Raw genomic sequence first — 24,216 nt, 5'->3', positions numbered from 1 at the left:
ACCAAAACTCTCATGTGTATAAGTAATTTTGTTCCGGACAACATAGTTTCCAGTCATCTAAGTTAGTTTTATGTCTCATGAATAAAATACCCTTGTCTACCTTATAATATTGTTGAGTTTTTTTTCGTCCTTTCTTATCCGACATGCTCTTAACCAATTTCCAATTTTGATCATGTTTTTGATACCTGTGAATGTCTTTGAAAATTTTCAAGATATCTTTTTTCCCTCTTTCACACCTTTCAAGTACATAATTTTAAACTCTTTTTCTCCTCTTCTAAAGATGTTACATGATTCACTCCCTAAAGGTAGCCCTGACAAAGCATCAGCAACTACATTCTCTGTGCCCTTAATGTAGCTGATTTCATAATTGAACTGCTGTAAAAACAAGGTCCAACAAGTAACACTATTATGGTACATTTTACACTCTGGTGATAATATAATGCTTTGTGATTGGTATAGACAATGAATTTGTGATCTAGTAAATAATTTTTAAACTTGTTGAACACCCAATGTACAGCCAAAAGTTCTTTCTTAGTTACAGTCTATGTCTTTTCACACTTCTGCAATACTCTACAAAAAATGCAAGTAATCTGTGTTCTGCAACACCTTCAACTTCAATCTCCTGAAATTAATGAGCACTCAAACCAAAATCAGTACTGTCATAATACAAAGAGGAAGAGACAAATCTCGTCTGAACAATATCTGCCTTTGATGCAACTATTCTTTGATCTCATTGAAGCATCCTGACATTCCTGATTCCAATCCCAAACAGTATTCTTCTTCAAAAGTTCACACAGACATGAAGCATTCAAAGGTGGGCTGATACAAAATTTTCTATAGGATCCGGTTAACCCAAAAAATGATTTAAGCTGCTTTTTGTTGCGAGTAGTAGGAAAATTAGCAATAGCATCAAGTTCCTCTTTATCAGGTGCAATACCTTTCTCAGATATAACATGTCCTAAGAGTTTTACTTCTTCCAAACCAAATTTACACTTACCTATTTTCAAAGTCATACCTATTGATTCCAATTTTGAAAACACATCTCTTGACATATCCAAACATAGTTCCCAAGTCTTTTCAGTGACCAAAATGTCATCAACATACACAATTAATTTTGAACTCACTTCACTTCCCAAGACAGTATCCAGAGCTCTTATGAATTCAGCCACAGATACATTTAGCCTAAATGGCACCACCCAATACTGAAAACACTTACCACCACGCAAAAATGCAATATACTTTCTAGAATTAATTTCAAATGGAATCTGGTGAAATCAAGAGGTCAAGTTCAAACTACTCATCAATTTTACATAATCAAATTTGTGTAACAGCTCATCTACATTCTCAGGATGGTCATTCTCTCTGAAAAGAAACTTATTAAGGTTTCTAGAGTCCAAAAGAATGTTCACTCTACAATTTCTCTTACTTACCACAACTAAAGGATTATTGTAAGCACTCCTGCTTTTCTTAATTACTCCCATGTTTCCATTTTCTGAATTTCTGTCTCTAAATCTTTCCTTTTTGAAAATGGTATACTATATGGCTTGGGAATGAAAGGTTGATTACTTCTAAGGTAAAGCAGGCATTGCCACTCTTTCACTATCCCTGGTCTTTCACTGAACACATTTCTAAATTCCAATAACAAATTCCTAAGTTGTTCCTTTCGTTGGTCATTATGTGTTTTAGCTTCCTTCACTTTAAAATCTACTACACTTTCAAAATTCTCAGTCTCATCAAAATTTATATCATCATAAAACATCTGGTACTCACCTTGGTTCACAATGCTTTGCAGATAGTTACAACTTTTCCCACAGTTTAAAAACCAGAAATTAATTTTCACTTAAGTATTACTTTTAGGTTCCAAAATAAACAATTCTTTAGCACCCAATCTGAAAAAGCTCAACTTTCACTATCCAATCCATACTGATAATTGTATTTTCTTCCAGACGAGGGATCAGTAAGCATTCATGTTCAAAGGCCCTGTCTTTTGTACTAAAAGTTAAAAGTACCTGGAATTTTACCAATTTGCTTTGCTTACCTGTAGCTCCTCTTATCTTTACACCTACAATGGGCATTTTCACAAAATTCTTACTGTACTTGATTTTATCTCTAAATTGTTCAGATATACCACAAATTGGGGTACCTGTATCAATCAAATAGTTGCCTTCTCACTGATCAACCTCAATTATAATGTAAGGACACCCAAAATCTGAACTATCCTCTCTGTTGTCAGACACTTCATGCAAAAGATCACTTTCAGTGTCATCAAATCCTATATCACCACTGTCTTAAAAGGATTTATCAACTTTATAGGTATCATAATATTACTGTGATTACTCATGTTGCCAGGTAAAGATTGAACACAATGAACAGATTCCATGGTGCAGCTAACATCATTTGTTATAAAAGGTACACAAAACATATTAGTGTCAAAATTACACTTCCTGCTTAGATCCTCTTTCACTTCAGTCCACCAATTGGGATACAAATTCTGACTAACCACAACTAACTTATTCTAGAATGCACCTTTATCTAATTTATCATCAATCTTGTCCCAAACAAACTTCAACCAAGTTTTCACCTTTATTCTCCTGGCTCACAGATACCCCGCCTTCTCTGTTTGTATAATTACTCTGCATGACATTAATGAAAAGCTGTTTTGACTGGACTTGTATTCCATGACCCTCACTGACAATATCACATACATTACTTACCTTAATTGTACTGCCAACATCATTTGCAAATAACTCTGAAACTTCATTATTCTTAAAAATGCCTGATACTCATAATCATCATATTCCTGCAAAACTACTTCATCACCAACATCACTGACAATACAAGTCTCATCTCCATCGAGGTCACTTACCTCATCTACATTCATTTGCAATAAGCCACCAGTCTCAGACTTACCAGCCTCATATTTACTTTGCAGCTCTCATTCACATCTACATCAAAAATGTCATCTAGTTCAGATCCAATACAGTCATCACCTAATTTACATACATCAACAACACTGTTTTCCACCCAAGAGAAGAAATCATTACTACATATTAAACAAAATTCTCATGACTCTCACATTCTGGTTTTTGATTAGCACTTACATCACAATAATTAAACATGGTATCCCAAAACTTTTGACCAAAACATAAATGAGAGATCTGATTTTCCTCCTGGTCAGTTTCATGTACATGTGCCATATCATTAACACTGTTATTACTGTATAATTGCAAGTGTAACTTAGGAGTCCTGTCCTTGTTATGTTTCCTTGCCCCAAAACTGCGGACCTATATTGAGGTGAACTGTTGTTTCCTGAGTAGTTACTTCTATGATCGTGACCATGGTTATCCCCATTATTCCTATCCTGCTGCTGTTCAGAAATTCTCTCTCTGTTGACACTCTGATCCTGATGGAAGTTACCATATCCGTGTTTCTGTGATTACTCCCATTCTGATTTCTATCATTCGTGTTATTATGATACATACATCTTTCTACTGCCCTCCCAGCCCATCAACATATCGTAAAAACTGTTCAAGACAATCATCAGGTCCGTGTACTGTATCTCGCTGCAATTTTTCTGGTAATTTCCTTTTAAGTGTATCAATCAAGGTCATTTCATCCAATGGTTTGTCAAGATGTGCTAATTTTTTAAGTTGGTTCTCACAAAACTCTTTCAAACTTTCATCCCTATTCCTATAATTAGGGCCATTAAAAAATTCACTTTTGATTCTTCTCTGTTCTGCTTCTGACCAAATTTATTTAAAAAAATTTTCTCGAAACTCTGATATGTTTCACATTGACTTATATTTATATTTACCCATGACAGAGCTTCACCTTCAAGAATTCTTTTAACAAATTTAATTTTTTGACTGTCATCTTGCCTTACATTAAGCTGTCTCTGCAGTTGTGCAGAAAATCCACTGGATGTAAATTATCTGATGGAAAACTTTTGATACGAGAATTGGAGCACACAATACCATTGTTTGCACACAGATTTTTTTAATACAGTTCTCCTGAACTGCTGAAATTTTTTGATCTAAAACAGTTACATTAGTTTGCATATTGTTTCCAACAATTAAACTTTTTTGGTTTAACCTGGTGACATTTTGTTGGGTGGTAGCTCCCAACTCACACAGTTTTTCCACTATGGCCTTCTGTTCAACTCTGTTGTCGTCAACATTCTTTGATTATTTCACTGACTCAGCTACAAACTCATTCTCTAAAACAGTAAATTTATTGTCTAAAACATAAGCATTTTCATTCACACTTTTTAACCCCTCTGACAACCCATTTTATAACTCTGAAACTTAATTACTAAGTTGACCTATCTGATTTTGTACCCTGTCCATTTTACTACTGTTTTCAGTTCTCAAGTCATTTAATTGTCCTTGTAGTGATGCAAATTTGTTGTCATTATCTGTTCTCATTTCAGTTAACTGATCATTAATTTCACTAAATTTGCTATTGTTATCTGTCTTCATTTCCTCTAGTTTTGCCAAAATTAACTGCAAAACATGTCTTTACTGTTTCTTTACTGTGTATCATTTCACTTGGCTCAAACATGTCCTGACTGGATCCTGCAGCTTTCATTTCTACCTGACTTTTGCTTTTGTCCCTACTCATTTTGTTAACACGCACACGAGTCCACAAACAAATCAACTTCACAAACAATTTGTACCTATCTTTCCTTTTTGATGTTCCTGGTTGTAGCTATAAAGTCCTCCTCACTTTTATTCAGTCTGGTCCATCATTATTGGCAGTTCATTGTCACTATTGGTATAAAGATCCTTTGTTAGGCAGCCTTCAGTTTAGCTCCATGTGATTGAAAATTTATTCATACATAAATTTCAAAAATCAACAAAATAAAACAATTTCTACTACAGACAAAACTTCTTTATTAGTCAGTTAACCAAGGATGATACCCACATTTATTATCTACCCCTCTTTCCTACTTCCATTAATTGTCCACATCAAAGTCTTTTAAGAAGGTTTGAGAGGAGCGAAGATTACAATAAACTTTCAGGTTTACTTAGCTTGTCATGTTGAGATGGCTCCAGTTCTTCTTGTCCAGGGGTCTGATACTGAAAGCTGAAAATATCACATTTTAGGTCCTCACAGTTGTATCAAACTACATAAATTTGAAGATTACTGTTGCAGAATTTTTGTTTTTACATAAATAAATTTCTCACATTTTAGTATATCATATAGTTATTGATTTTTCACATTAGCAAACCCGAAATTACATTGTCCACACAAACATACAAAAATACGTCTGATCACATCAGAGGCATGATTATGGCTCTCCCACTCTGCAGAAATAACAATATACCAAAGGATTTATTATATTTCTTAACAAATGAATTTTTACTAGCTTTTATTATTATTTCATAAATGAATCCAGAAATAAACAAAGTAGACAGTACAGGATTGTGTAATAAATAATAGAAATTTTAAGTTTGCAAATATTTCATAGTTTCAAATGTTTCTAAAAAATAGTTGCAACTGTGCATTCACAACTTATCAATTATAACATCAAAACTAAAATATTTTATAAAGTAATTACTTTTCATAAATTTTAGCTTGAAATATAACTGTGTATAAAATTATATGAAACTTTTGAGAACAGCAACTGAGATGATACTGACCAGTCCAAATTCTGTAATAATAATACTGGTATCGACAACTACTATAGAGGAAAAGTAATGCTAGACTAGGATGTTCTGTTACAAGCATCTTTCCTAGAATGGCCCCACAATATCTGTCATTGTCTGCCCTGTGTGTTGTTGTTCTGGCACCTGCACACTTGCCACTAAGCGCTCCTCATTAGTGTAACTATAACTGTTCATATCTGCCATGGATACAACTTAAAACTCGGTTGTGACTGCAAAAACATATAAATATGAATTCCAACTAAAGAAGTAACATAGCTACCAATCTATGTAATCACATTTGATACTAAACAGGAGTTACAGAGGCATGGGGACTTCTTATCCATCTTGTATATCTTTATGATGGATATATCATGGACACTCCCATCATAACAACTGTGTTCATGTGGCAGCATGTGTATTTTCTGGTTTGACCAATGTTAAAGTACCATGTCGCACCTCGACTTACCAGTAAAATCACCCACTGTTAATTCCTTGGAAAAGTCTGGAACTATATGGAACAGCAAGTGAAATATGTCCATTAATATCTCCTCAGTTTTGTAAATCTATGGGATCCAGTAATCAATGAGTGGCTTGAGATGGATGAGGTGGATGTGGTACATCTGAAGAATCTTGTCCATGGTAAACTGAGAGTACTATCAGAACTAGGGACGGTTTCACACGGCATTAGATGGATGTCTATATTAATTACCAATATTTTGTGCAGTGTGTTTATTTTGTGTGAATTACATTTTCTTAGGATTCTTTCAGTGAATCTCAGATTGACATCTGTTTCTTGCACAACTAATTATAATAGAGGGTTTACACAAGGGTGATGTACTTGAGGGTAGTATTATGGAAATGGAAGAGGACATACATGAAGGTGGGATGGGAGATATGATACTGCATGAAGAATTTGACAGATCACTGAAAGACCAAAGTCAATAAAAGGCCACAGGAATAGACAACATTCCATTCGAGCTACTGGTAGCCTTGGGAGAGTTGGCCATGACAAAACTCTACCATCTGGTGAGCAAGATGTATGAGACAGATGAAATACTCTCAGACTTCAAGAAGAATATAATAATTCCAATCCCAAAGAAAGCAGGTGTTGACAAGTGTGGAAATTACCGAACTCTCAGTTTAATAAATCATGGCTGTAAAATACTAACATGAATTCTTTACAGACAAATGGAAAAACTAGTAGAATCTGAACTCGGGGAAGATCAGTTTGGATTCCATAGAAATGTATGAACATGAGATGGCAGTACTGACCCTATGACTTATCTTAGAATTTAGATTAAGGAAAGGCAAATCTCCATTTCTAGCATTTGTACACTTAGAGAAAGCTTTTGACAATGTTGACTGGAATACTTCTGAAGGTGGCAGGGGTAAAATACAGGGAGTGAAAGGGTATTTACAATCCACACAGAAACCAGATGGCAGTTATAAGAGTAGAAGGGCATGAAAGGGAAGCAGTGGTTGGGAAGGGAGTGAGACAGGGCTGTAGGCTACATCCAATGTTATTCAATCTCTATATTGAGCAGGCAGTAAAGGAAACAAAAGAAAAATTTGGAGCAGGAATTAAAATCCGTGGAGAAGAACTTTGAGGTTTGCCGATGACATTGTAATTCTGTCAGAGACAGCAAAGGACCTGGAAGAGCAGTTGAACAGAATGGACAGTGTCTTGAAAGGAGGATATAAGATGAACATCAACAAAAGCAAAATGAGAATAATGGAATGTACTCAAATTAAGTCAGGTGATGCTGAGGGGATTAAATTAGGAAATGAGACACTTAAAGTAGTAGATGAGTTTTGCTATTTGGGAAGCAAAATAACTGATGATGGCCAAAGTACAGAGGATATAAAATGTAGACTGGCAATGGCAGGTAAAGCATTTCTGAAGAAGATAAAATTGTTAACATCGAGTATAGATTTAAGTGTAAGGAAGTCTTTTCTGAAAGTATTTGTATGGAGTGTAGCCATGTATGGAAGTGAAACATGGACGATAAATAGTTTAGACAAGAAGAGAATAGAAGCTTTCAAAATGTGGTGTTACAGAAGAATGCTGAAGATTAGATGGGTGGATCACATAACTAGTGAGGAGGAATTGAACAGAATTGGGCAGAACAGGAGTTTGTGGCACAACTTGACTAGAAGAAGGGACCGATTGGTAGGACACGTACTGAGGCATCAAGGAATCACCAATTTAGTATTGGAGGGTATCGTGGAGGGTAAAAATAGTAGGGGTAGACCAAGAGATGAGTACACTAAGCAGATTCAGAAGGATGTAGGTTGCAGTAGTTACTCAGAGATGAAGAAACTTGTACATGATAGAGTAGCGTGGAGAGCTGCATCAAACCCCATCAGTGTCTGGTGTACAAGGATGACATAATTGTCTTTTCAAGAGATATGCAGAAGCAAAGCCAATGACTGAGGGAAGTATTCAAGAGGTTACAGATGGCTCATTTAATGCCAAGGGTGGAGAAGTGTCACCCTGTGCTAGAAGAATTCAATTATTTAGTTAATATAGTTATGTATAGTAGTCCGCAGCTCGTTGTCTCGCGGTAGCATTCTCCCTTTCTGAGCACAGGGTCCCAGGTTCGATTCCTGGCAGGGTCAGGGATTTTCACCTGCCTTGAGATGACTGGGTATGTTGTATTGCCTTCATCATCATTCATCCTCATTATGGTCGGAGGAAGGCAATGGCAAACCACCTCTGCTAGGATCTTTCCTAGTACGGTGGTGTGGGTCTCCTGCATCGTCTCCTATGCTCTGTTAAGCAGTATGGGACTTCATCACCATTATCAGTTATGTATAGTACGGTGTGAGGAAGTGAAAGATTTTCTGGTACCAGGAACAAGCAAAGAGTTACAATCTTTTCTGGATCTCACAAACTATTATAGAAAATTCATGAAAGGATGTGTTTGTATAGCATGGCCACTCACATGGCTGTTAAGGAAAGCTACAAAGTTTTTGTGGTCTGAAAAGTGTCAAATAGTGTTTGTCATATTGAAGTGTTGGTGGTTATAGACATTTGGAAGGAATTTGTATTGCCATGTGATGCAGAAAACCATGCTCTCAGATGCATTTTGAATCAGAAGGCGGATGGGCAAGAATATCTTATTGCTTTTGCATCAAGACAGTTGAACAAAGTGGGGAAAAATTATTTGATGTTGGGAAGAGATGCTTAGCCTGTTGTATGGTGTTACATATTTTGGTACTACCTGCATAAGGTAGTGGTGGACCAACCTCTTTTGAAGTGATTATTAGGTCTGAAGGACCCATCCAGTAGACTGATAAATTGGGTATTAAAACTGAGTGAATTTGCATATGAAGTAATGCAGAAACCAGGGAAGAAGCATGAAAATACAGATGCTCTAAACAGGAAAATAGCACTAAGCCAAGACCCAGCTGAGTGGCAAATAACACAGAGCACTGATGACGAAAGTAAACAGTATATCAACCAATAGCTATGCAATATGTATGACAGATTATTAGGTAGGGGGATGAAGTGAGGGACACAAATGATTGTGCCAACTAAGCTGAGGGAAAAGTACTGAAGGAAATGTATGATCATGTCTTATCAAGCCATGGGCAATACAGGGCAACAATTCAGAGGGCAGAGGAGGAGTGGTGGAAAGAACAGAAAAATGAGATCGATCAATAAATCAGGAATTGAAAAGAGTGTGCATTTGAGTCTGAAACAGATGCTATTGCAGAGGTTTCCAGAAGCAACAGTACCTTTTAGTTTTTTTGGGATGTATGTGCTAGGACCATTCAAGTGGACATCAGCCTGGAAGTTGTTATGTGTTAACCATCCCAGATCATTTCTCTCACTATAATGAGATGGTTCCAATGATGGACCAGCAGGCAGTCAGTCACAGTCACGCCAGTGTTGGTGAATAGATGGGCACTGAAGTTTGCAGTGTCAGAAACAATAATAACTGATCAAGGGATGAACTTCATGTCACACCTGATGAAGGAATTGTGTCAGGTGCTGAAGGAGAGAAGGTAAGAACTAGCCCACTTCATCTCAAGCAAATAGAAGCATGGAATAGATTCACCTTAGGTCACCATAGGTCCTACTTGCAAGATCCAGACAGGTAGATGCATGTGCATCATGCAGTTGTTGAGGAGCAAGGATAGGGGGTTGTCCATGTTGGAAGGATGTGATGGAACTGAAGCTGTATTTACGGAAAACAGATTTGCATTGGGTGTACTCACTATATGAGGATGTAGTAGTGACTGCTAGTTGCAATGAGCAAGGAAAACTTGTGGGAGCCACCTGTTTGGAGATAATAGGCAGTGGGTTTGTGACTATGTGTGTTAGTTTAGGACTGAAGTTTCATTTATGAGCTTCAATGGCAGCAGTTACTCTGTTAAAAGTAACACAGATGCAGCTGTACTGGCCAGATGAGTTCTTGGAGATATTTCCTAAACAAAACATTACCTTCCTGAACAATGCTTGGAAACCCACCCTAGTCCAATTATCAAGACAGATTATAGCCACACTGGAAGGGTGGATCACTGTGGAGCAGTTAATCAAATGGTTCTGAGCACTATGCGACTTAACTTCTGAGGTCATCAGTCACCTAGAACTTAGAACTAATTAAACCCAACTAACCTAAGGACATCACACACATCCATGCCCGAGGTAGGATTCGAACCTGCGACTGTAGCAGTCACTCGGCTCCAGACTGTAGCGCCCAGAACCGCACGGCCACTCTGGCCGGCAGCAGTTAATCCATCATGTGGAACAGTATCAGGATGGTAAATATCAGGTAACCTCGACTTTGAGTGTGCTGATTCCTAGCACTATGGTGACTCTGGTTTTGCTGTGCACATCTTTTATCTACCTGAGATGATGAGCCATTAAGAAACCTGACCCATTGGTAGTTCAAGTTCCTGTGGACTGGACTACCTGAACAAGAGACAGAAATAAGTTCATGAAGTTTTTAAACATTGACATAGTAATTGCATAGCATTTAGGAATACCATTCAAATAGCATGTACTTAGTCTATAGGTTAAGGGTAAGAGTAGTTACGGTGAAGAAGCATGTCTTAACAAAGCCTGAGGGGCGGTGTCTTCTCTGTGGAGTGGGGAAGTGTTGTGCCACTACCAAGTTTTAGTGAAATTAATAAGTAGTGGCAAGAAAGCTGCCATTTTGCACTAGCGGCTGTGAGCTGGTAGCTGTAGTGTGGTGACATGGATCAGAAAAACATGCACACATAAGGGTTATGAAATGGGCTAGCCATACTATGCAGTAAATTGCAGAGAGCATTGGTACTGGCTGTAGTGAGTGGGTCAATGTCACCACACCAAGGTAAGACTCATTTTATGCACTATGTGAGTAGGTGCCAGGTATTGGTGTAATAATGAATACCAGAGGCATAAAAATAGGTCTCAAGTTTTCGGTGGAGAGATTTCTTCAGAATCCATGATGCCAGGGCTAGGTCAGACTGTGACACAAGTGCGCAAGTTTCTTGCAGGACTCAGTGCGTCTCAGTATCAGCTACCATCAGATGCATGACACAGATCAGAGGGCCACATACAGTGCACAAAACACCACACAGGATACCACACGACCGTATTGAGTGCTTACAGGGCTGTGTCACAAAACATGGCTAATCCCCAACGGAAAGTCATAGCAGCACAACATTCAGTACTGACCTATGTGAGCATCTCCTCATCAGGTGGAAGCAGCCAGCCACAAGCCAGTGACAGCCAGGGTCATCAGAGTGAGACATGTTTGCCTCACTGAACTAACAATGCAATATGTAATTAAAGTTGAATAAACATATTTCTTATGGTCAGCAGTATTTCCATTCGGCCTCCCAGCCCACTGTCCCTACCATTCCCCTACTAAGTGTATCCGCGCTCAACACTAAAACAGTGAATGTGAAGCAAACTCTGCAAACAGCAATCTCTGATCATCTGCATTAATGTTTTGTACCTACGAAAATATGATTTCATAAACAGAAATAAAGCAAGACAAGAGAGAAATGAGATTATAAATCTATAAAGCAGTAACATTTTTAAAATAACACTGAGGAAATAAAATTGGACTGAAACATTGCGAGCACAAATGTCAAATGAGAACTATGGTGCATTTCTTAATACATCTGTGCCTCATTTTCCTACAGTCCCCCAAAATGACCTGTCAGGAAAAGCAAGGTCACAGTAAACAATGGATTACCGAAGAAATAATTGAACTGAGGAATAGAGTGAAGAAATTCAGAGGAACAGGGAAGACAGAGACATATAAACAATGTCAGAAGATGTACAGGTAATCAATGAGACAAGTTCAAGACATTTCAATAAACAGAGCCAAAGAAGTTCAAATCATAAAACTAAAACAGCTCTGGACATAATCAACACTGAAATATGTAGTTAAAAGCATGTAAATAACAGAAATTTTATTAAATCAATGAGAACTGAGAATATAATAGTTACAGATGAAACATAAACCGCTACTACACTCAACAACAATTTTATAGATGCTCCCAGAATTTAAAGGGAGAAAGAAATCATCAGGAGTCAAATAATTCTTGAATACTTGGGCAACCATCCCACTCAATGTTCCTGGAACCAGCAATAAAAACAGAACTCATAAAAATAATTCAGAAATTAAAATACAAGAACTCTGCAGGAGATGATGAAGTATTAAATTATCTACACTCTGTATGACAAGAAAAGAGCTCTGACAGTTGAAGTGGCCTTGGCACACATGCTTCACTCACTTGCAATGGCCAATGAGATCATGAGATTTTGTTTATATTACTGTGGCAGCACCCTAGTGCTACCTTAGTGCTACGTGACCCCTGCTTTCAGTCAGTAGTGCCCCATGTTTCATTCAGGTTTGTGTGTGGATGTGTGCGTTCCACTCATTCTGTGAGTTTTTTGTCAGGTGTGTGGAAAAAGGTTTCCTGTAGTGTAAAGAAGACGACTTTTAGAAAAGGAGCTATGCTGAAATATCAAGCAAGCAGATTTTTATATAGTTTGTTTACTGTGGAAGGGAAAGGGACAATGTTGGGCCTTTGAGATCAATGATTAAAGTGACTGACAAGGTAGCAGAAGCATTGAACACCTCTACAGTGACAGTGAAGAGAGTCACAAATTATAAAGAGACTGCCCTATTATTGTGATTCCAGAAAAGTCAAGAAGCATATCTTGTCATATGACTGAAATAGATGACTTTGATGAAAGTGCTATCAGGGAACACACACACATGTACTACAGCAGGAAAGAGTTCCCGACACTTAGAAACTTGATGGCATCAACTTCAGATGGTGATTAGTTCACAGGCAAAACAATAAGTCTCTCCATTGTTTTAAGAACAATTGGCCTCTGGTGGAAAAAGTTTCTCACAATTATAGGTACTAATGGAAAGCAAAGACATTGTGGCATGGAAATGTCATTTCCTGCATAAGTTGCTAGCAGTGAATCTGGAGAATGTATTATGGAATGACAAAACATGGCTCATGTGTGTCATGCATGATCTGTCAAGTGGACAGATGACATGGGCCACAGAACTATGAGTCTGTGAACTGGTAAGGGAGGGTAACTAATTACTGTTCTTGCTGACTTTATGAACAGTTTTGTGCCTTGTGTTATGATGATGTTCAGTCAAAAAACAACTACAATGGACAATGCCCCATACGATTCTGTACAATTAAATAGGCACCAATGGCTACTACAAGGAGAGACAAAATAGTCAGATGATTGAAAGATAACAGAATAGGCTTTGAACAAACCATGCAAAAAGTGGAGCTTCTGGAATTAGAGAAACAATTCAAGCCACAGGAGATGTAGTAAGTAATTGATACATTAGGAAAGAACAACAGCCACGAAGTTATATGTCTTTTGCCATAATACTGCCATTACAACACCATCAAACTTGTCAGGCCTCAATTAAAACCAAATGTAGCAGAGTGAAAAGGAAAGGTTTACATTACAAGACACGAAGAGGCTGATAAATGAGGCTGTCACATGAATAATGTCAGAAACCTGGAAGAATGCCATGAACAATGTGTGGAAAGGTATTACAAGTTTGAACATAGTAGAAAGAGTAGAGAATATTCCATACAAAATATTGCAATTTCTCTATCAGACAATGAGGACAGCAGCAGTGAAAATAACAAAGCTTGTGTGGTTGTGATGAGAGATGATCAGTTAAATGATGATGATCTTGGGGTCTGTTCTCCCACATGAAAAATAAAGATAATGTCTTCATTCAATATTTCACACATAACATTTGTACATTCTGCTGTACCTTGTTAATACTGAAAATCTGTGTGTGTTTGTGTAAGAAGGCAAACACTGCAAGCAGATTTTATCAAGGAACACATAACTTGCTGCCAACAAGAATGCTGCAGTGAATCGTGTGGCATTATTAGGCTCTGTAGCCCTAGCTACTGTGGGGTTGAAGATGAGAGAGGAAGGTTCATCACCCTGCTCCCTGCCCCACCAGTCACTGGCCCACTGCACTTCCATGTCAAATACTGGCAACTGTGTTGCCACCTGTCAGAGATATTCTCTTGATGTATGGAGTATAGTAAAGCTTATGAATCAAGAAATAATTGAATATCTTTTCGCTATAGCAAATTGTTCATTAGTGAAGGGTATTTCCAGAAGAATTAAAAATAAGCATTGTGGTTCCAATACATAAGAAAGGTGACAAAAATGACATGAATAACTGCAGACCAGTATCTTTAATCTCTGTTTTCTCTAAAAAATTAAATATGTCCATGCATAGTAGGATGACCACATTCCTAGAGAAACATGGGATTTGATCCCAGTGCAACATGGTTTCCAAAAAGGGAAATCTGCAAAAATTGTTATCTCAGGCCTAACAGAATTGTTGTAGATGCATTACACAAAAGAAACTCTGTAGCTGCTGTGCTTTTGGATTTGTCTACAGCTTCTGACACACTCATCCATACAGTAATAATTGAAAAACTTGAAAGCTTCAGCATTTGTGGATATGCAATGCAATGTATAAAATCATATGTCATAAGAGAAAGCAATGGAATCTGGATGCAGTCCGAAATCAGGGATATTATGTACATTGTACCTTGTAGATCTGTACTTGGCTACCTTCCGTTCAACCTATTTACAAACAATATTGAAATCAGAGAGAAAGATAAAAAAAATTGTATGAAATTAATGAATGTAGAAGAAAATTTGGAAACACTGGAAAGAAATGAGTTTATCTTAACAAATAATACAGTACAGTGGCTGATACTGAATGATTTAATCATAAATCAAAAAAAGACAGTGATTATGGTGTTCATGAGTAGAGAAAAGGAAGATCACATACATACATACATAGATAAAATAAGATTGGAAGTTACCTTTATAAAATTTTTGTAAATTACAGTTGACAATGAAATCCAATGGAGACAACACATAGACAATGTCTGTTGTAAATTAAGCAGTGCAATATCGATTATGAAAGAGCTTCCACATTATCCAAAAAAAAACTTCTATGTGCTGTATACTATGCTTTATTTGAACCATACTTGGAGTATGGAATTACTGTTTGGAGAAACTTCAGCAGCAATAATACAAAAAGAATTTTTGTATTACAAAAATAGGCCATTATGACTATTTTGAATATAAAACAAACAGGCTCATGCAGAACTGCCTTCCATTATCCAAAAATATTGACTTTTCCATCCATGTACATACGTAAAACAATAATTTCATTAATCAAAGAGAAAAATGCTGGTGTTCATTCATATGACATAATAAATAAAGGCCAGCTGAGAAGCTTGCCACACAGACTGAGACACTCAGGTGTGAGGTCCTTGATATTCAGGTGCACAACAGGTAAAGCATCTTCCTAAGAGTCTGCAGGACAGTATGAGTGAAGGACATTCCAGAAAGTTTTGAAGACCTAATTAATGGGAAAAAATTTTAGTGTAGAGGAGAATACATGTAAAGAGAGAAGAGTGCTGTTATTACTTGTATGTATGCACCATAATCAATTGAAAACATTGTAATATGGTGTATGCAAATAACGTGTAGTAGGTTGTTTCATATTGTAATATACAGGCTAAATATTGTAAGACATTGGGTTAGTTGACCTGTTCTATATACACTCTGCACATAATTTAATCATCTAATGGGGGCAAATAAAATTCAGTCTCTTCTGTAATTATGTGATTTCATTACGTACATCATTACACACACACACACACACACACACACACACACACACACACACATGCAATGCAAATTGCCCAGTTATGCTGGATCATTTTTCCAAAATACAGGAGAATGGGTCTGATAATGCACTCAACTGTGCACACTACCTCAACATATATGCACATGTTTTGGATCCAGTAAATGGAGATGCAGGTGTATCCCCCTTGCAGTGGTTATATCCATTAAACATGTTAGCATTGACGTCTAAAATTTAGATCAGGTCGATGAATTCTTCTTTGAGTGGTTGCTTTTGGCTTGCAATAGGAATCATAAGAATCATGCACAGCTTACAAGAACATACCAAACAACTAAATTTTGGGAGCATTATAACTTCAATGGCACCACATTCCACATAAAAATCCAGGACTGGACCTACCAATTTTTTTCAGTTCACATTCAAGGGTTGGTGATAGATGAAAGCAAGATAGAAGAGAAAGAAGAGCACCATGTGCACAACAAAAAAGATGTAAAGCATAAAGTCATTGAACCCTTCTACTTTCTCAAAGTAAGCAGTCAGCACTCCAGACATATAGATTTGTTGTCATTCTCCGAGGACACAAAACATTTCATATGGATCAAAAACATGTTCCACTTACTTTCCTCCCAACTGAGCAAAAATAAAGAGCCACTGCATTACTGTTCTAGATGCCTCAACTTGTTTACTTCAAGTGAGCATTTAGCAAAGCATCAGTTAGCGAAGCTCCCAAAATTTAGGAATACCTACCAACAGGAGTGTTGCCCTTCATCATACATGCAGATTTCAAGTGCCTCCTAGTACCTATGGTGCATTCTGAAGGTGACCCACTGCCCCCCATACAACCTTCACAGAATGACATGCACCGTATGTGGTGACATATAAAGTTGGTAGTACATATAACTCTATTCTAAACTATTTCAACACTGAGGATAATCTTGAGTTGGTTGCTCTCAGATTTCAAACAGCTTGATAGGCATTTTGATGCAGTTTATCAAACCAACATTCTCATGACCAAATAACAAGAGAATGATGCAATACATGAGAAGACAGTTGACTGTCATATTTGTGGACTGCTGTTGCATACAAAAGCAGAAACTCCACATAGAGGTCACTGTCATCTAATGGTGAAATTTCATGGCACAGCACACCATGCATGCAACTTGATATGCCAACTACCATTATATTCTGTAATTTTAATGGGTATGATGCTCATTTTCTTGCTGAGTGCTTGGGGGATTCCAGATTGAGCAATTGTAAGGTCAGTGTCCAGGTGTACCACTTCACAAACTTGCAGAAGCTATGCGTGACAGGGGCTTTCCCATATGAATACATGGATTCAATGGAGAGACTCAGAGAAACCACATTCACTACTAAACTTACAGGCAATGCTATAATGAGTGTGGAAGATGGGAATACATTAAATGTTTGGCAGGAATACAACATCCCTGATTTAGGAAAGTATGCAAGCCTATACATGGACACAGATGTATGTCTGGTTGCTGACACTTTTGAGAAACATATGGACAGGTACACACTAGATCCTCCCTTCTATTATACTACAGCAGGGCTTTCATGGGGCACCATGTTAATAGACAAGTGTCACCACTGAACTATTGACCAATGTTGATATGCTGTTCTTTTACACGGGATTTGCAGGTGCTTTGCCATTGTCTGCATAGGTTGGTTGGTTGGTTGTTTCGGGAAAGAGACCAGACAGCGAGGTCATCGGTCTCATCGGATTAGGGAAGGATGGGGAAGGAAGTTGGCCGTGCCCTTTCAAAGGAACCATCCCGGCATTTGCCTGGAGAGATTTAGGGAAATCACGGAAAACCTAAATCAGGATGGCTGGACGCGGGATTGAACCGTCGTCCTCCCGAATGCGAGTCCAGTGTCTAACCACTGCACCACCTCGCTCGGTCTGCATAGGTATACCAAGGCAAGCAAAATACAAATGAGTGAGGAGGAATACAAAACATCTGACAATTTGAGTTACAGTCCATACTTGGATGTAAACCACATATACAGGCATGCCATGCAACAATCTCTGCTGGATAAATTCCAAGATGTGGCTGCAGATTCTGGTGTAGGATGTGTCATGGAGGCAGAACTGGCATATCCTAATAGTCTGTATGACATGCACAGTGACTTCCCACTATGACCATAGCGACTAGGTCCGCACAATGGTTCCATCCCCAAGCTGATGACAATACTGGGGGATTAAAAGAGATATCATGCATAACAGAAACCTCCAGCAATGCCTCAGTTTGTGGATGAAACTTACTAGAGTCACCTCCTTCTGGTGTAGGATATGTGATGGAGGCAGAACTGGCATATCCTAATAGTCTGTATGACATGCACAGTGACTTGCCACTATGACCATAGTGACTAGGTCTGTACAATGGTTCCATCCCCAAGCTGATGACGATGCTGGGGGATTAAAAGAGATATCATGCATAACAGAAACCTCCAGCAATGCCTCTGTTTGGGGATGAAACTTATTAGAGACACCTCCTTCAGTCTGGTTCAAGTGGTATATGGATGTTAACGCCATGAAAACAGGGCTCTCACAGCATTTGAGTTAGAAACTGGTTCCTTTAACTTAATGAACAATTCATTATTCAATAAAAGCATGGAAATTTGAGGTATCACTGCAAAATTAACTTAACTTACAGCTGGTAGAGGTGTTATTGTGCAAGCCAAAGCAGGCCAAACTTCAAAGTTCACCATCTTCAATCAAGGATTAGTCACTCTGGAGAAGGCTAAAGTTTCAGTAGTGTTCATGAAACCCGTGTATGTTGGTATATGTATATTGAACCTTTCCAGACTCCATACGTATTAATTTCACTAAGAGTTTGTGAAACCTCATTTCATAGATCCAAAATTACTTTAGATGGATACAGACAGCCTAATGAAAGCTGAGCCAATTGGATCACAGATTGTGAGTTTATGGACCTAAGATTCAGGTGCAATTCCAGAAGTCGGTCAAGAGGGAGGGGGTGCTATTGGGGGGGGGGGGGGGGGATTGGGGAATGGAACCTTGCTTAACAAAAGGTGAGATGGGGTCCTTTGCTGACAAACTGGTAAGTGTTGCTTAAAGTAATTTTTGGTAACTGTTTTGGATTCAGGCTAAAACAATGTGTATTAATAAATAATAAGATGCCCATTTTAAGTTAAATGATATTTATTGGTTTAGATAGTAAGCTATTTGCTGCTTTATTCTTTTGTTAAAATGTGTTTGAAATACATTGCAACCTATACTGCTACATGACTATTTAAAAATGATTGAGTCTGTTGGAGTAATATATTCTCTGATTTCTGAAGTTGTTTTATCCAGTGTAATGTGATACTCCATTGGGGGGGGGGGGGGGAAGGGGGGGGGGAGCTAAAGCCCCCATAGCCTTCCCCTTTGTCAATGCCCCTGCTAAGATTGAAAATGTATGCATACAGTTCAGAGACTGGTGCCACACAAAGACAGGCTAAGAATGTCCATCGTTCAGTCTCCAGGGCTCTCACAATTGATGATTGCAAGGGATGCTTAATCAATCATGTTGCAAAATAATTTAGACATGATATCTGTATGGTGCAAAAAGTGGCAACTGCCTCTAAATCATGGAAAGTGTGCAGTCATCCACACGAACCCTAAAAGAAATCACACAAATCTAAAGGCTGTAAACTCAACTGAATATGTAGGGATTACAATTATGAATAACTTAAATTGGAAGAATCACATAGATAATGTTGTGGGGTAAGCAAACCAAAGGGTGTGGTTTATTCGCATAACACTTAGGTCTACTAAAGAGATTGCTTACACTATGCTTTTCCACCCTCTTCTGGAGTATTGCTGTGTGATGTGTGACCCGCACCAAATAGGACCAACAGAGGACATGGAAAAAGTTCAAAGAAGAGCAACTCATTTTATATTATCATGAAGTAAGTGAGGAATAGTCATGGATATGATACATGAATTGGGGTACAGTCATTAAAATAAACGTGTTTTTCGCTGTGGCAGGACATTCTCATGAAATTTCAGTCACCAACTTTCTCCTCAGAGTGTTGAAAAATTTTGTTGGAGCCCATCTACATAGGGAGAAATGATCAACATTATAAAATAATAGAATTCACAGCTTGCACACAAAGTTTACGTCTTTGTTTTTCTGCATGCTGTTTGAGAGTTAAACATTAGAGAAGTAGCTTAAAAGGGTTCAATGAACCTCTGTCAGAAACTTAATTGTGAATTGCAGACGATTTATGCAGATGTAGTTGTGCTCCATCCTAACACTCTCATGTAGTGCACCAAGTAAGCATTTGATCATGAGACCGTATGGTAGACATTTAATTCCTAATCAAAGTTGTTTGTCATGCCATGATAACAAACAGCTCATTTGTGAGGAGGTGTTTGGGATCCTCCCATTCTCGCACTCTTCACTTCAGTGACTGAAAGTGAGCAGGCATTTATTTGTAAATAGTGTGTGAATGTGCTGGAGTATGAGGAATAGTGGTATGAACTGTTTGTCACAGTGTAAGCAGGTGTGTGTGCATATGTGTGCCTCTGTTGATTGATTGCACACTGTCTGTGCACTTTTATATGCTGTATAAGTGTACTTTATACACAGGTGAATTTATTGTGTGTGTGAGTGTGTTTTCACCTGCTGCTAGTTGTACCAGTCAGTATCATTAATCATTAAAGATAACAACATCTGTTTTTATCCAGTAAATGCAGTTATTACAATACAAAGTATGCATGTTTGAAGGAACTGTCTTTGATGCTTGACAGCTGTGGAAATCATGAAATGGATTCACAGATTGTGTATATGTATTAGTGTCAGCTACTTTTGGCAAAGGAAAATTTATGCCAGACCCGGTTTTGAACCTGGATTTCCCACTTTTCATAAACTGTCATCATAACCTCTTTGGCTATCTGAGCACAATGCCGAGTGGGCCCCCAGTAGGCATGGAGTGGTTAAGATAATCGCTCATGATTAAGTGGAAAATCCAGATTCGAATCCAGGTCCACCACAAATTTTTATTTGTTACAAGTAGCTGACACTAGTAAATATTCACAATATGTGCATCCACATCTGTATTACTGATGTTTCATTTCTCGTGTAAACAATAACAGTCTCTACATATTGTCACTGGTCTATAAATATTGTATTTGATGTATAAAATTGTATCAGAAAAAAATTATTTTTTAAAAAATTTTAACTGCATAAAAAAGTTTTTACCATGTAAAAAACTTACTAGAAAAGAATGATTCAAGTTTTTGAAGACTGCCATGGGAAATGTAATAGATAGATTCTCATCACTAATATTAGTGTAAAAATATATTTTTTCTCTGTAACTCAGCTTGACTTTTTCTCACATTATACCTTGTAAACCATGGATGAATGGTAATGGTGTCCCACAGCAGGGTGTTAATGAGGGTATGAGAATACATAATAGATCCCAGATATGTGAGAGGTTCAAAGACTGCTTAGTAAATGACCCAGAATGTTGCCTTGATGGTGAGTGTTCATCTCAGATAAGGGTATCATCAGTACTGCCTCAGGAAAGTGTGACAGGACCACTTTTATTCCTTATATACATAAGAGACATGATAGACAGGGTGAGCTTTGGTGTACAGGAAGGTGTCATAATTGAGTGACTGTAAGAAGATGCAAGATGTTTACTCTAAATGTAGAAAAATTTAAGTTAATGCAGATAAGTAGGAAAACAACCCCATGATGTATGAGAATAGCATTAGTAATGAACTGCTTGAGACTGTCACATCAATTAAATATCTACATTTAATGTTACAAAGTGATACAGGATTGAACGAGCACATAAGGATGGTAGTAAGGAAGGCGAGTTGTCATCTGCTGTTTATTGGCACAATTTTAGGAAGGTGTGGGTCATCTCTAAAGATCATATACAGAACTGAGGCGCCTCTAAATTCTACATTTCAAGATCGCCATAGCCTGCCTTAGGAAACAATTCTATCCATGCAACTGCACCTGGACATTTTCCAAACAACGTGCGCACAATAGGCAATTGCTGACAGGAGTGTCTTTTCCCCCAGCAACATATGTGGAAATGGCCACTTCCACTGGATGTTCCTTAGCTGCAGACAATGCCATTCTCGAGTGTGTGTGCGTGGGCTGAGTGGTAGTAACAGTGTGTTGTCTTCTATTTCACTGAGTGTGTAATGTTTTTTAATGAGGACCTGAGTGCTGTATGAAGACTCATAATTGCTGCAACACGATGGCTTCCCAATGATAATACAGGGACATATTTTGATGAGTCGGACATTCATGGCATTTTACAAATATCTTGCAGATGCCTCATTTATCAAACAGGACCAGTGGCATACCCAACAGTGTGACTCGAATGTACAGTTGATAGAAAAAAATTTGTGCTACTGCTAAATGCAAACAACATATCTGTGACGCCACTTCTCTAAAGGCCAAAACCCTGTGGAGTTCAGTTGTTTGACTACACACAATGGTTGCCAGAAGAGAACACTAGAGGATACTGCCCATTATGGCCGTCAGGCCAGAAGTAAACTTATACCACGATACAACAAATTTTAGACAGCAAATTATTAGATGTGAGACAGTCCCTAATACTTGTAAATTAAACTTCATTACGGTAAGTGAGTCTGCAGAAGTCTTACCACAACCATTAACTGAAGTGACGAGTTGTTCTTCATGATCCAAATTTGAAACAACTGTTAACCAAACAAAGCTTGCATATCTGATTGAGACTCGAATAGGCATAAAGATACGAAAAATATCAAAATTTTCACCAGTATCAATTTACAAGGCAGAATGTCTGAATCTGGAAATAAATGACGATACATTTTGCACTGCACTGGGAACCCCATGAAGCTTATATTGCCCCTGAGATGTAACCATCAAACGTATGTAATAAAGTGGAAAGTCATAATGTAAAGTTATGGTAACAGGTGGGGAGTTGAATGCAGTAGGCCTACCTATATGAACTACTAACTAAGCACATCAGAAATCAAATATTAAATGTGTTCAATAATACCATGATACTGGAAGCTAAAACAACGACACAAATGATTTTTGTCTGGCAGCAAACGAACCCAGCACTTTCAATATTGTCTTATAACTGTTGACAAACATGAAATGCTTATGGTTTCTTCACCAGTAGCAAGATGTGCTCTTGTTCCGCTAGAGGTAACCCAACGAATAGTTTTGTGCTGCCTGGGACTCCAACCTCGTGCATATCGTCGTTGTAGACCCCACATGAAGAGGTGTCAACTATCAAATTACGTTTCACTAGTAGTTAGGATCGCGGCATTCATAGACACCTGAAGGAGTTAGGCATCACGAGGAAACAACGAAATGATGGGACAGTATCATCTCTAAGGGTTCAAATCCAGAGAAAAATTGGGATCAGAGCTCGAATCCCAGTTGAGTGCCAATATTTTCAAAATCTGAATGTCACTTAAATAAGAAATTAGGGTCCTGTGACCTTATATGACGATTGGTTCGTGAACTAAAATAACGATGCTAGTTTAAGAAAGGTTACCAGAGACAGAGTTTCTGCAAGCAGCGACTTCTGAGGCTGACAGCCAAAACTAATCCCACACTGTTCCAGTCAGTAGAGGATGGTCATGTTTAACGTTAATTTGCAACCACGGCACAGTCCTTTGTTCTTTAGTTCGCGTTACTGATGGTGAGAGGGTATGTTAGTGGCTGTTAAAAGCTGGTACCCCATGGGAATCGAACCCACACCTTAACCATTACAAGCTAGCCTCAGTCCAACAAACCACTCAATTTCGCATGTGTTAATATCATATTTTTGTCATAATGGGGTATGCGGAACACAGTACTCTGATGTGTTGACTTCCACTTGATCTGTTGCCAGCCGGCCGGAGTGGCCGCGCGGTTAAAGGCGCTACAGTCTGGAACCGCACGACCGCTACGGTCGCAGGTTCGAATCCTGCCTCGGGCATGGGTGTGTGTGATGTCCTTAGGTTAGTTAGGTTTAAGTAGTTCTAAGTTCTAGGGGACTTATGACCACAGCATTTGAGTCCCATAGTGCTCAGAGCCATTTGAACCATTTTTTTGATCTGTTGTCGTGAAAAAAACCTATTCATGGTCTAGTAGTCAACGTCATGAAGTGTAAACACAAAGCCATGATATCAAACTCATCCTTTTCCTTTCTTTTTTTGAGCTGTATTCCGTCTGTCTGCTAAGTCTGGCAGATGTGGGAGACAGTTTCGTTCATTTTTTAACCAGCCAGTAATAGAAAAATCTTACGGAAACATGTTTGTGAAAGAACTCGTGGGTGTCTGTCATTGTAAGACCAATTTTAGCGCCATCAGCGACCGACTTCTTGATATAGACTGGCGTCCGCCCAAGCGATCGCGA

This window comes from Schistocerca cancellata, chromosome 8, assembly GCF_023864275.1.
Source record: "Schistocerca cancellata isolate TAMUIC-IGC-003103 chromosome 8, iqSchCanc2.1, whole genome shotgun sequence".
Classification (NCBI taxonomy): domain Eukaryota; kingdom Metazoa; phylum Arthropoda; class Insecta; order Orthoptera; family Acrididae; genus Schistocerca; species Schistocerca cancellata.
This window is presented reverse-complemented; position numbering follows the sequence as displayed.